Source organism: Oncorhynchus nerka, linkage group LG27 (assembly GCF_034236695.1).
Source record: "Oncorhynchus nerka isolate Pitt River linkage group LG27, Oner_Uvic_2.0, whole genome shotgun sequence".
NCBI lineage: Eukaryota > Metazoa > Chordata > Actinopteri > Salmoniformes > Salmonidae > Oncorhynchus > Oncorhynchus nerka.
In genome coordinates, this window is record NC_088422.1 from 25,256,157 (window position 1) to 25,268,163 (window position 12,007).

The 12,007-nt window shown below is 41.7% G+C and overlaps 1 pseudogene; it reads right to left on the reverse strand.

The window, feature by feature from the left end:
• Positions 1–6,172: 6,172 nt before the first annotated feature.
• Positions 6,173–9,838, reverse strand: LOC115111185 (ectonucleoside triphosphate diphosphohydrolase 2-like; annotated as a pseudogene).
• Between the last annotated feature and the right edge of the window lie 2,169 nt (positions 9,839–12,007).

Consider the following 12,007-nt stretch of genomic DNA (forward strand, 5'->3'; position numbering starts at 1 on the left):
TAGTGGAGCAGGTTGAGAGCTTCAAGTTCCTTGGCATCCACATCACCAACAAATTAACATGGTCCAAGCACACCAAGACAGTAGTGAAGAGGGCACGACCAAACCTATTCCTATTCTAATCTTTGTCGGTGATCAGGCCTACCATTGTTGTGTCATCGACAAACTTAATGATGGTGTTGGAGTCCTGCCTGGCCGTGCAGGCATGAGTGAACAGGGAGTACAGAAGGGGACTGGGCACACCCCTGAGGGGCCCCCGTGTTGAGGATCAGCGTGGCTGATGTGTTGTTACCTACCCTTACCACCTTGGGGCGGCCCGTCAGGAAGTCTAGGATCCATTTGCAGAGGGAGGTGTTTAGTCCCAGGGTCCTTAGCTTAGTGATGAGCTTTGAGGGCACTATGGTGTTGAACGCTGAGCTGTAGTCAATGACTAGCATTCTCACATACAGTTGAAGTCGGAAGTTTACATACACTTAGGTTGGAGTCATTAAAACGTGTTTTTCAACCACTCCACACATTTCTTCTAAGGATGACGCAGAATAGAGTTCCCATGAAGGAACATCAATCAGCAGAAATTTCAGAGAGACACCTATAGTTTTTGATAAAACTCAAACTTTCATTAAAACACACATTCCAGGTATTGAATTAAAGCTACACTCGTTGTGAATCTATCCACCAAGTCAGATTTGTAAAATGCTTTTCGGCGAAAGCATGAGAAGCTATTATCTGATAGCATGCACCCCCAAAATACTACAACGCCACTTAAAACGACAGATTTTGCGGTAGCCGGCGCTACCCAAAACGCAGAAATAAAATATAAAACATTCATTACCTTTGACGAGCTTCTTTCTTGGCACTCCTAGATGTCTCATAAACATCACTATTGGGTCTTTTTTTCGATTAAATCGGTCCATATATAGCCTAGATATCGATCTATGAAGACTGTGTAATCAAGGAAAAAACTGAGATTGATAACGCAACGTCATTTTTTAAATAAAAAAGTCGACGATAAACTTTCACAAAACACTTCGAAATACTTTTGTAATGCAACTTTAGGTATTAGTAAACGTAAAAAATATATCAAAATGATCACGGAGCGATGTATATTCAATAGCTCCACGTTCTGATATCATGTCCAAATATTTCTCAACCAAAACATCCGGTCGGAGACCGGAAAAAATGCGCTGCCTTGTTTCGGTTTGACCAAGAAACAAATCCGAGACAAATGACAAGACTGTTGACATCATGTGGAAGCTGTAGGTATTGCAACCTCGGCCCCATTTAATTTGGTTCACGTTTAACAATAGGTTGAAGTGGCGCATGGATATATTTTCCAATTTTCAGTGATCAGATTTTCCTGCACTTTTCGATGAAACGCATGTTCTGTTATAGTCACAGCCGTGATTTAACCAGTTTTAGAGACGTCTGAGTGTTTTCTATCCACACATACTAATCATATGCATATACTATATTCCTGGCATGAGTAGCAGGGCGCTGAAATGTTGCGCGATTTTTAACAAAAAGCTGCGAAAATGCGCATGATCCATAACAGGTTTTAACAAACTATAGTTTTGGAAAGTCGGTTAAGAGATCTACTTTGTGTATGACACAAGCAATTTTTCCAACAATTGTTGACAGACAGATTATTTCACTTATAATTCACTGTATCACAATTCCAGTGGGTCAGAAGTTTACATACACAAAGTTGACTGTGCCTTTAAAAAGCTTGGAAAAATTCCAGAAAATGATGACATGGCTTTAGAAGCTTCTGACATCATTTGAGTCAATTGGAGGTGTACCTGTGGATGTATTTTAAAGCCTACCTTCAAACTCAGTGCCCCTTTGCTTGACATCATGGGAAAATCAAAAGAAATCAGCCAAGACCTCAGAAAAACATTTGTAGACCTCCACAAGTCTGGCTCATCCTTGGGAGCAATTTCCAAATGCCTGAAGGTACCATGTTCATCTGTACAAACAATAGTACGCAAGTATAAACACCATACGACCACGCAGGCAGCCGTCATACCGCTCAGGAAGGAGACGCATTCTGTCTCCTAGAGATGAACGTACTTTGGTGCGAAAAGTGCAAATCAATCCCAGAACAACAGCAAAGGACTTTGTGAAGGTGATGGAGGAAACGGGTACAAAAGTATCTATATCCACAGTAAAACGAGTCCTATATCGACATTACCTGAAAGGCCGCTCAGCAATGTCCTCTGTTCTGATGAAACAAAAATAGAACTGTTTGGCTATAATGACCATCGTTATGTTTGGAGGAAAAAGGGGGAGGCTTGCAAGCCAAAGAACATCATCCCAACCGTGAAGCTCGGGGGTGGCAGCATCATGTTGTGGGGGTGCTTTGCTGCAGGAGGGACTGGTCCACTTCACAAAATAGATGGCTTCATGAGGCAGGAAAATTATGTGGATATATTGAAGCAACATCTCAAGACATTAGTCAGGAAGTTAAAGCTTGGTCGCAAATGGGTCTTTCAAATGGACAATGACCCCAAGCATACTTCCAAAGTTGTGGCAAAATGGCTTAAGGACAACAAAGTCAAGGTATTGGAGTGGCCATCACAAAAGCCTGGCCTCAATCCTATAGAAAATGTGAGGGCAGAACTGAAAAAGCATGTGCGAACAAGGAGGCCTACAAACCTGACTCAGTTACACCAGCTCTGTCAGGAGGAATGGGCAAACATTCACCCAACTTATTGTGGGAATCTTGTGGAAGCCTACCCAAACATTTGACCCATGTTAAATAATTTAAAGGCAATGCTAACAAATACAAATTGAGTGTATGTAAACTTCTGAACCACTGGCAATGTGATGAAGGAAATTGAAGCTGAAATAAATCATTCTCTCTACTATTATTCTGACATTTCACATTCTTAAAATAAAGCAGTGATCCTAACTGACCTAAGACAGGGAATTTTTACTGCGATTAAATGTCAGGTATTGTGAAAACTGAGTTTAAATGTATTTGGCTAAGGTTCATGTAAACTTCAACTGTAGGTGTTCCTTTTGTCCAGGTGTTAAAGGGCAGTGTGGAGTGCAACAGAGATTGCATCATCTGTGGATCTGTTGGTGCGGTATGCAAATTGGAGTTTCTAGGATAATGGTGTTGATGTGAGCCATGACCAGCCTTTCAAAGGATTTCATGGCTTCAGACCTGAGTGCTACGGGTCGGTAGTCATTTAGGCAGCTTACCTTAGTGTTCTTGGACATAGGGACTATGGTGGTCTGCTTGAAACATGTTGGTATTACAGACTCAGACAGGTAGAGGTTAAACATGCCAGGAAAGACACTTGCCAGTTGGTCAGCCCATGCTCTGAGTACATGTCTTGGTAATCCATCTGGCCCTGCGACCTTGTGAATGTTGACCTGTTTAAAGGTCTTACTCACATTGGCTGCGGGGAGCCTGATCACACCGTCATCTGGAACAGCTGATGCTCTCATGCATGTTTTTGTGTTACTTGCCTCGAAGCGAGCATAGGAAGTGATTTAGCTCGCCTGGTAGGCTCGTGTCACTGGGCAGCTCTTGGCTGTGCTTCCCTTTGTAGTCTGTAATAGTTTGCAAGCCCTGCCACATCCGACGAGCATCGGAGCCAGTGTCATACGCTTCAATTTTAATCCTGTATTGACGCTTTGCCTGTTTGATGGTTCGGAAGGCATAGCAGGATTTCTTACAAGCTTCCGTGTTAGAGTCCCGCACCTTGAGAGCAGCAGCTCTACCCTTTAGCCCAGTGCGAATGTTTCCTGTAATCCATGGCTTCTGGTTGGGGACTGTACGTACAGTTACAGTCACTAACATATAGTTCGTTAGCGACTTACTGTGCTGCTGGCAATATTTAATTACGTTTTTTTTTGCCGACATTTACTGACACTGGTCAGATTCAACAGGTGTTGCGAGTTTTTAAATTCATAATTTATTCTAGGCTCTGGCACACTCAGATGTGAGTGCTCTGAAATCAGAGTAGATAGAGTGAATTTATGAACGCACCCTTAGTTGACTTTCATTGAACCAGGAAAGAAAACAGGGAGTGGGGTGCCTCTCCTCATCTTCTGTCTCTGACCATTGTTATGGGGAAACTTTTTTCAAGACACTTCAATAACGAGGTTAGGAGAGCATTTTAGCTAACCCTAATCCATTTCCTAAGTCTCCTAACCTGCCACTTTAATTATCCTAACCTACTGCTTAAATTCTCCTAACCTGCCACAAAAAAGTAACTTTCAGTCATAGCTGTACTCCCTCTAGTCAGAACATAGAGAGAGGACTCATCTTTGTATCTGTGCTATTATAGCATCCGTGACAGCATGGGCAATTTTGAAGATGTCCAACTTTCTTATTCACAAAGATCCCTCCTGATTGGACATGATCTCTTCGATCAAAATGACAGATTATCAACATGGAAAAAGAAATAAACATAGCTTATTTAAAATGACATGACATTCTAGCAGTGAATGCCGTACACACACACACACACACACACAGTCCTGAGTCAACACAAAGTCTAAAAACAGCATAAAAAGACAATTCATGAATTCAGACCGCTCACTTGCATTTCAGCATTGTAGAATATGCAGGTACACTTTAATCACAGTAGGTTGGTGGTACCTTAATTGGGGAGGATGGGCTCGTAGTAATGGCTGGAGTGGAATAAGTGGAATGGTATCAAATACATCAAACACATCATTTCCATGTGTTTGGTGACATTCCATTTACTCCATTTTGTTCATTATTATGAGACGTTCTCGCCTCAGCAGCTTCCTTTGACTTTAACCTCTGATAGAATGGTTCCGAATTACAGTGCATGCCATAAAATCACTTAATCATTACCAAAAGCTGTACAAAGTGTAGTTTGAATGGCAATCAATACATCTGACCACAAATGAAATATACATCTCGTCAATTTGGATATGCTTTTCTTCTGTGGCCTCCTCCGAAATGTGTGACATTGGAATGATTGAAACTCTAGGGACTCTATTTTAACGAACCAAACACTAACGTAATTCTGAGTGCACTTTTGCGGTGCAGTTGAGTCCTGGGTGTGTCAAAAATATTATGGGCGTAACGCCTGGCGGTAGCGTAAAGAGGCAGGAATGAATTAACACGTTGAAGGTGTGACCACTCACTGGCCAATGAAAACCTACTCCACAGCTTTCTGTGGTTGCTTCAAGTTGTGTATTTACGCTGTTTGATGTTCTTTTGTCATAAACTCTGTCGGGAGAGCATGGATGTTTGTCCTATCCATTGAAGATAGGCCTACTATTTTATTAAAAAGCATACAGTAACTCTAAAATAGTCCTAGTTATAACAAATGTTTACGTATCCAGTTTTTCATATACCTTTTTAAAAACAGTTATTGGCTTCAACATGGGAATGTTGCATTTGAATTTCAGTAGCCTATAGCCTAAATTGCATTGCATATCTGAGCAATAGACATTGCCTACCAAACGTAATACGATTAGCCTACCTTCGCCGTTGAGATGGTCTCTATGGTGACTTTGCCACGTATATAATTGTAAAGGTAAAAAATCAGTCAAATATTGGTCTCCCTATAGGCAGACAGATTGCCTCCTACAATGTATCTGTCCACCTAGAGTCGGGTTTACGAGACGTGGGCAAATATCAATACAATAGCAGATTCAGTACCACGGACAGTGAACATAATTCAACAGAGGACACTGGAAGATACATTTTTCAACTAAATGATAAACGAGAAACAAGAATGCCTTTTAACGACTTGATGTTTCTAAATAGGCTTGACATCTTTCATTCCAAGGCATCGCACGTCGAAACTTTTCACAGGAGCTGGACATAAATATTATCCAATATAATGAAAACAGGGGTTGACTGTTTTGCTGCTCCCAAAAGTGATATTTTAATTAAACATTGGTGATACGCTAGTCTATTGATTAGGATACTGTGCACCTCCGCTGGCGAAATCCATACCATAGACAACTGCCCTACCGCTAAGACCAGCTTTGTTCGGTATTTAAATATCCCCAAAGCGCTGTTGACACGTTGGCGCACTTCAAATATTTCCATCCCTCCCTCCCCAGTGCAAGCAAGTTGATATAAGACAGGTCAATTAACAATCCTGGCGCAAGGGTTTGAAAATAGCTTTAACAGGTCAAACATGTTTAAAAGCGTGAATTTGAGAATTGCGCTGGGTTAAGGCAGCCAAAAAAGTACATATTCTGACTGGGGAGAAAATGAACCAAAATGTGTCCTGAAGACAATCTTAGATGATGCCGTCACACTGCCCTTCTTCTTTTGGTAGGTCTTAAGTAGAAGATATCCAGGCGCAACGAGGATGAGTAAGACAAAAAGGAAGATGAGACAAGACCAGGCCTTGGGGGGCAGAGTCTTCCTCAGTCCCATGCTCTCCCCTGGCAACATATTGCTCAGGCACAGCATGTAAACCAGCGCCCAGCCAAAAGAGGTGTCTCCTGCCTGCACAAAATAAGAACAACACACCACAACTGAACTCCTAAGCATATGTACAGTCAAGTGGTACATGAAAAAAATATTGAAATAGCTCTTATTGCATTGAAATAGAGTCAAGCCTTTGTATTGTTTTACTTTGCTGCTCACCTTTCTCTAAAAGAGATTTGAGGGAAGGAGAGGTCATCAAAGCCATAGCCTTGGAGCATGAAGACCTTGTCACGGATGACTAGGAGGGGAAGGTAGGAATCAGACGCAGGGAGCAGAGGGTTCACGGAGAAATGCACCTTAATCCGGCACAGAATGGTCATGCCCAAAACACAGGGCGGAAAACACAGACCAACCCAAAATACAGGGTAACAATGGTCCGGTGCACAATAACACCTCTGATACAAGACGTGAACTAAATATAATCCTGCACAAACAAGGGCGGGCTTCACAATCTTAAATAGGTAAGCAAATCAAGAAAACACGAATAGGAACAGGTGCAACTCATAAGACTAAACTAACAGAAAAGGGAAAAGGGATCAGTGGCGGCTAGTAGGCCGGTGACGACGACCGCCGAGCACCGCCCGAACAGGTAGGGGAGCCAACTTCGGCGGGAGTCGTGACAGACCTGGACAAAGACAGAGACTGCACAGTAATCCTGTAGAAGACCCTACTGGTCTGGGGCCTTCACTAGCATCTGTTTAGTGGAGGGGGTGGGGGTTGGAAAAATCTCAGCTTCTCCTTCACCCAAATCCAGACAGCAGTTGTTCTGAAAGAGCTGCAAAACCTGGACCCGTACAAATCAGCTGGGCTAGACAATCTGGACCCTCTCTTTCTAAAATTATACAATGTGATTTTCTGGATTTTTGTTTTAGATTCCGTCTCTCACAGTTGAAGTGTACCTATGATAAACATTACAGACCTCTATATGCTTTGTAAGTAGGAAAACCTGCAAAATCAGCAGTGTATCAAATACTTGTTCTCCCCACTGTATATCCATCCTGCCCTGCCTTTCTAAAGTCTTCGAAAGCCAAGTTAATAAACAGATCACTGACCATTTTGAATCCCACCGCACCTTCTCCGCTGTGCAATCCGGTTTCCGAGCTGGTCACGGGTGCACCTCAGCCACGCTCAAGGTACTAAACGATATCATAACAGCCATCGATAAACAATTGTACTGTGCAGCCGTCTTCATCGACCTGGCTAAGGCTTTCGACTCTGTCAATCACCGTTTTCTTTTCGGCAGACTCAACAGCCTTGGTTTCTCAAATGAGTGCCTCGCCTGTTTCACCAACTACTTCTCAGACAGAGTTCAGTGTGTCAAATCGGAGGGCATGTTGTCCGGACCTCTGGCAGTCTCTATGGGGGTGCCACAGGGTTCAATTCTCGGGCCGACTCTTTTCTCTGTATATATCAACGATGTCGCTCTTGCTGCAGGTGATTCCCTGATCCAACTCTACGCAGACGACACCATTCTGTACATCTGGCCCTTCTTTGGACACTGTGTTAACAAACCTCCAAACGAGCTTCAATGCCATACAACACTCCTTCCGTGGCCTCCAACTGCTCATAAACGCTAGTAAAACTAAATGCATGTATTTCAACCATTCGCTGCCCACTCTCGCCCGCCACACTAGCATCACTACTCTGGCCAGTTCTGACTTAGAATATGTGGACAACTACAAATACCTAGGTGTCTGGTTAGACTGTAAACTCTCCTTCCAGACTCATATTAAACATCTCAGTCGAGCCCAGCAGTTCAGTGCATTACCTCCTGGAAGCTCATGTTGCAGACCGTGCGGACGGCTCCCTCCAGTAGAATGGGAGACGTGACAGTGATGCCAGTTGTGCGCTTCAGGAACACGTGAGTGTATAAGAAAGCAGAGAAGGCCTGTGGAGAGGAGGATACAAGAGATTGCTCAATCTGCCCCTTGACATCAGAGTAATAAACAGACAATTATCTTGTCCCATAAATCTCATGAGGCTGTGGGCTGTTTGTCTACATGCTTTGGCTTACAATGAACAAGCCTATGAATGAAAATGGAAAAATATCTTATTATTCTGACAGAATTTCTGAAAAGAAATTCATCTGATTGTTAAATAGCTTGAACCAAAGTATGTTAAAAAAATATTATGATATTATGTACATTTGAATAAAAAAATGGGATAAATTCTAAGAAACAGTGAACCATAGATTGAACCTGTGATTGATCTTCAAGTGTAATCCCTGCATGGGGATCTTCCTCACCATGAAGCTGCTCCATCAAAGGAGCACTTGGAGAAAGAAGAGCTTGGACATATTGCCAAGGCACTGCTGGTAATTCCCAGTGCCCATGACTGTCAGGGAGACTTGGGGGCTGTAGGGAGAGGGCCTTTGGTCTGCCGTGCATGGGGAGTCAAACACCTTGTCCAGCTTCATGGAGACATTGAAACCTGCTGATAGTAGGGGTGTGATATATGGGGCCCAGCACCTTGAGTCTGAGAGACAAAGCAGACTTAAGACAGCTCTGTAGTCATATTGTGATAAGTGCCTATACAGTATGCACTATTTTAGCCTAACATTGTTCTATTGTTTTAGCATTACTATGCACTTTGGTTTGTGATGTACTCAATCAATCTGCATTTGTGATACTACTGTGTTTTAAGAGAACGTTAGTTACCTTGATCCACTGTATCTCTGCCAGGACTAAGCCAACGCCCCACAAAGCCATACCAAGTGACAAAAGAAAGAATGAGAAGGAAATGACAAGGGCCAGTTTGTCTTGAGAAACAATGAAAACAAACCAATGTTTCTAATTCATCATTCTTCATGGCCAACACTGCTTAACATTCATTCCTCAGTGTTCTTGAATAGCTCTGATGCCGGATCTGAAACTGTGAAAACTTCACCTTGATAAAGTTGTCTAACAGGTAGTTGACAGTGACCCAGCCATATGCCCCCTCCTCCTGTCCACTCAAGATGGTCGCCCCTCTGAAGTCAAAAGGATAAGCACGCAATTTTCTGCCTACGTCCTTCAGTATCTGCTCTGACTCTGTGGGGTTGGATATACTGTGGGAAAGAGCGAGAAAAGAGGGGACAGAACTAGACAAAAAAATGTATACAAATGATGTCATTAGCCAACATATTGTAAAGCACTTCTAATGTGGTAACTCACATAACCCATGAACAGAAGATGCTATGATACTGTGCATCTGATCTGAAACTACATCTAATGTTATGTTGTGCATCTCCACTCACTTCAGTAGCCTCATACCGGCTGTGGCTCCCAGATACACAGGAGTGAGGCGGTGTCTGGATTTGGGGATGTTCTGCAAAGCCTATTCCAGACCGGGTTCCAGACTGCTCCCTGCACCCCTTCGTTCCCCTGCATAGCTGGATATCCCTCCCCCTGAGTAGGTAGACATTCAATAAAATATAATGCAATAAAATACAATAGAATACAATATTAATCAGAATATGAATACCCCAAAGTGTATATGTGATTTCTGCCAATTTTGACTTGTGCATGACCTTTTCTTTCATGTCAGCAAGAAATGTAAACTTACTGCATCTGAATGGATGCAATACAATTTCAGGAGTTTTTCTATGATTACTTGCCCAACTGAAACCAAACTTATGAAATAGAGGAAGAACTGAAGAGGGCACACAGCGTACATGGCAATAGAAAAGAATCGGAACACTCAGTTAAGAATCCCAATTACGCAAAACATAACTGTTTGGTAAATCCGACCACAACTCTATCCTTCTGATTCCTGCTTACAAGCAAAAATTAAAGCAGGAAGCACCAGTGACTCGGTCTATAAAAAAGTGGTCACTTGAAGCAGATGCTAAACTACAGGACTGTTTTGCAAGCACAGACTGGAACATGGAGTACACCACATCAGTCACTGGTGTCGTGTCTTTACTATAATTAAATGAAGACTTTTAGTTTTTATCAAAGATTCTCTGTAATTAGTATTACGCGATTAAACTGATTAATCATGTAACTATAATTAACTAGGTAGTCGGAACACCAAGGAAAATATTCAGATTACAAAGTTATAATTTTCCTAATATAACTTTTCAGATATTTTCATATCTGATCAATAGTCTTCTGAATTAATGAATTATTTATTTTACCTCACATTAGTCTCTTTCCAAAAGTCGTAAATTGTTGGTTATCTGCACGAACCCAGTCTTCACTATGAGTCATCCATAAATCAATTGTTTTAAATAATTTATTTATTAACTAACTAAACAATCACAGAAGTGCACACACAAACAAAAAAAGTAAATATGGTTACAAGAAATGATAGGGGAATGTGCCCTAGTGGGCTAAACCGGCATGGCGGCTTGTTAGACAAAAGGGGAAGTGGGGGTCAGCTGAGAAGTCACTACAGAGTGATAATTATAACAATTGAAATGCTAATCCTTTGCACATGAACGCTCACTCATTCGGGAACAATTGCAATCAATATATATATTTACGCTCAGTGTGTCGTCGGGATCTCTGTTGAAAAGTTTGTTTCTGTTGGAGAGTGTCCGTCCTCTCAATTCAATTCAATTCAATTCAAGGGCTTTATTGGCATGGGAAACATGTGTTAACATTGCCAAAGCAAGTGAGGTAGATAATATATAAAGTGAATATATAAAGTGAAATAAATAATAAAAATGAACAGTAAACATTACACATACAGAAGTTTCAAAACAATAAAGACATTACAAATGTCATATTATATATATATATATATATACAGTGTTTTAACAATGTACAAATGGTTAAAGGACACAAGATAAAATAAATAAGCATAAATATGGGTTGTATTTACAATGGTGTGTGTTCTTCACTGGTTGCCCTTTTCTCGTGGCAACAGGTCACAAATCTTGCTGCTGTGATGGCACACTGTGGAATTTCACCCAGTAGATATGGGAGTTTATCAAAATTGGATTTGTTTTCTAATTCTTTGTGGATCTGTGTAATCTGAGGGAAATATGTCTCTCTAATATGGTCATACATTGGGCAGGAGGTTAGGAAGTGCAGCTCAGTTTCCACCTCATTTTGTGGGCAGTGAGCACATAGCCTGTCTTCTCTTGAGAGCCATGTCTCTCATACGTTCAGAGTGACATTCATTCATGTCGTTATAGAATGTGTTTCGGCCGTTGTTGGTCTTCCCGTTCAATGATACCGAATTCCTAGCTGCAGACTAGTAATTAATATCAAAGACTTATCGATAGTCTAAGAGTTTAACCACGTGGGATGGTTAAAAGATTCAGCAGTCTGGTTTCCACCTTGACCCTCTCGTTATCGAGGTAAGCTGGTCTGCAACCTTTGTCCTCTCGTAATTGAGAGAAACATGGTCTGTTGAGAAATTCTCAAAGTGGGGTTTTTATTCAGAACATCGAAAAGGGCTGTCTCATGACGCCCGGTCCTGTCTGTACCCCTGGGGGCGTGCCAAGGACTTTGTGAAACTTTTTAGGGAATTGGAGTTCCCTTCATTAAACAGTCCAAAGTCACATTACACAATTTTACAAACAGTATCATCCTCACTCATTCATCTTATACAACAATTAGATGTAAACCAGGGTAGCCTAGT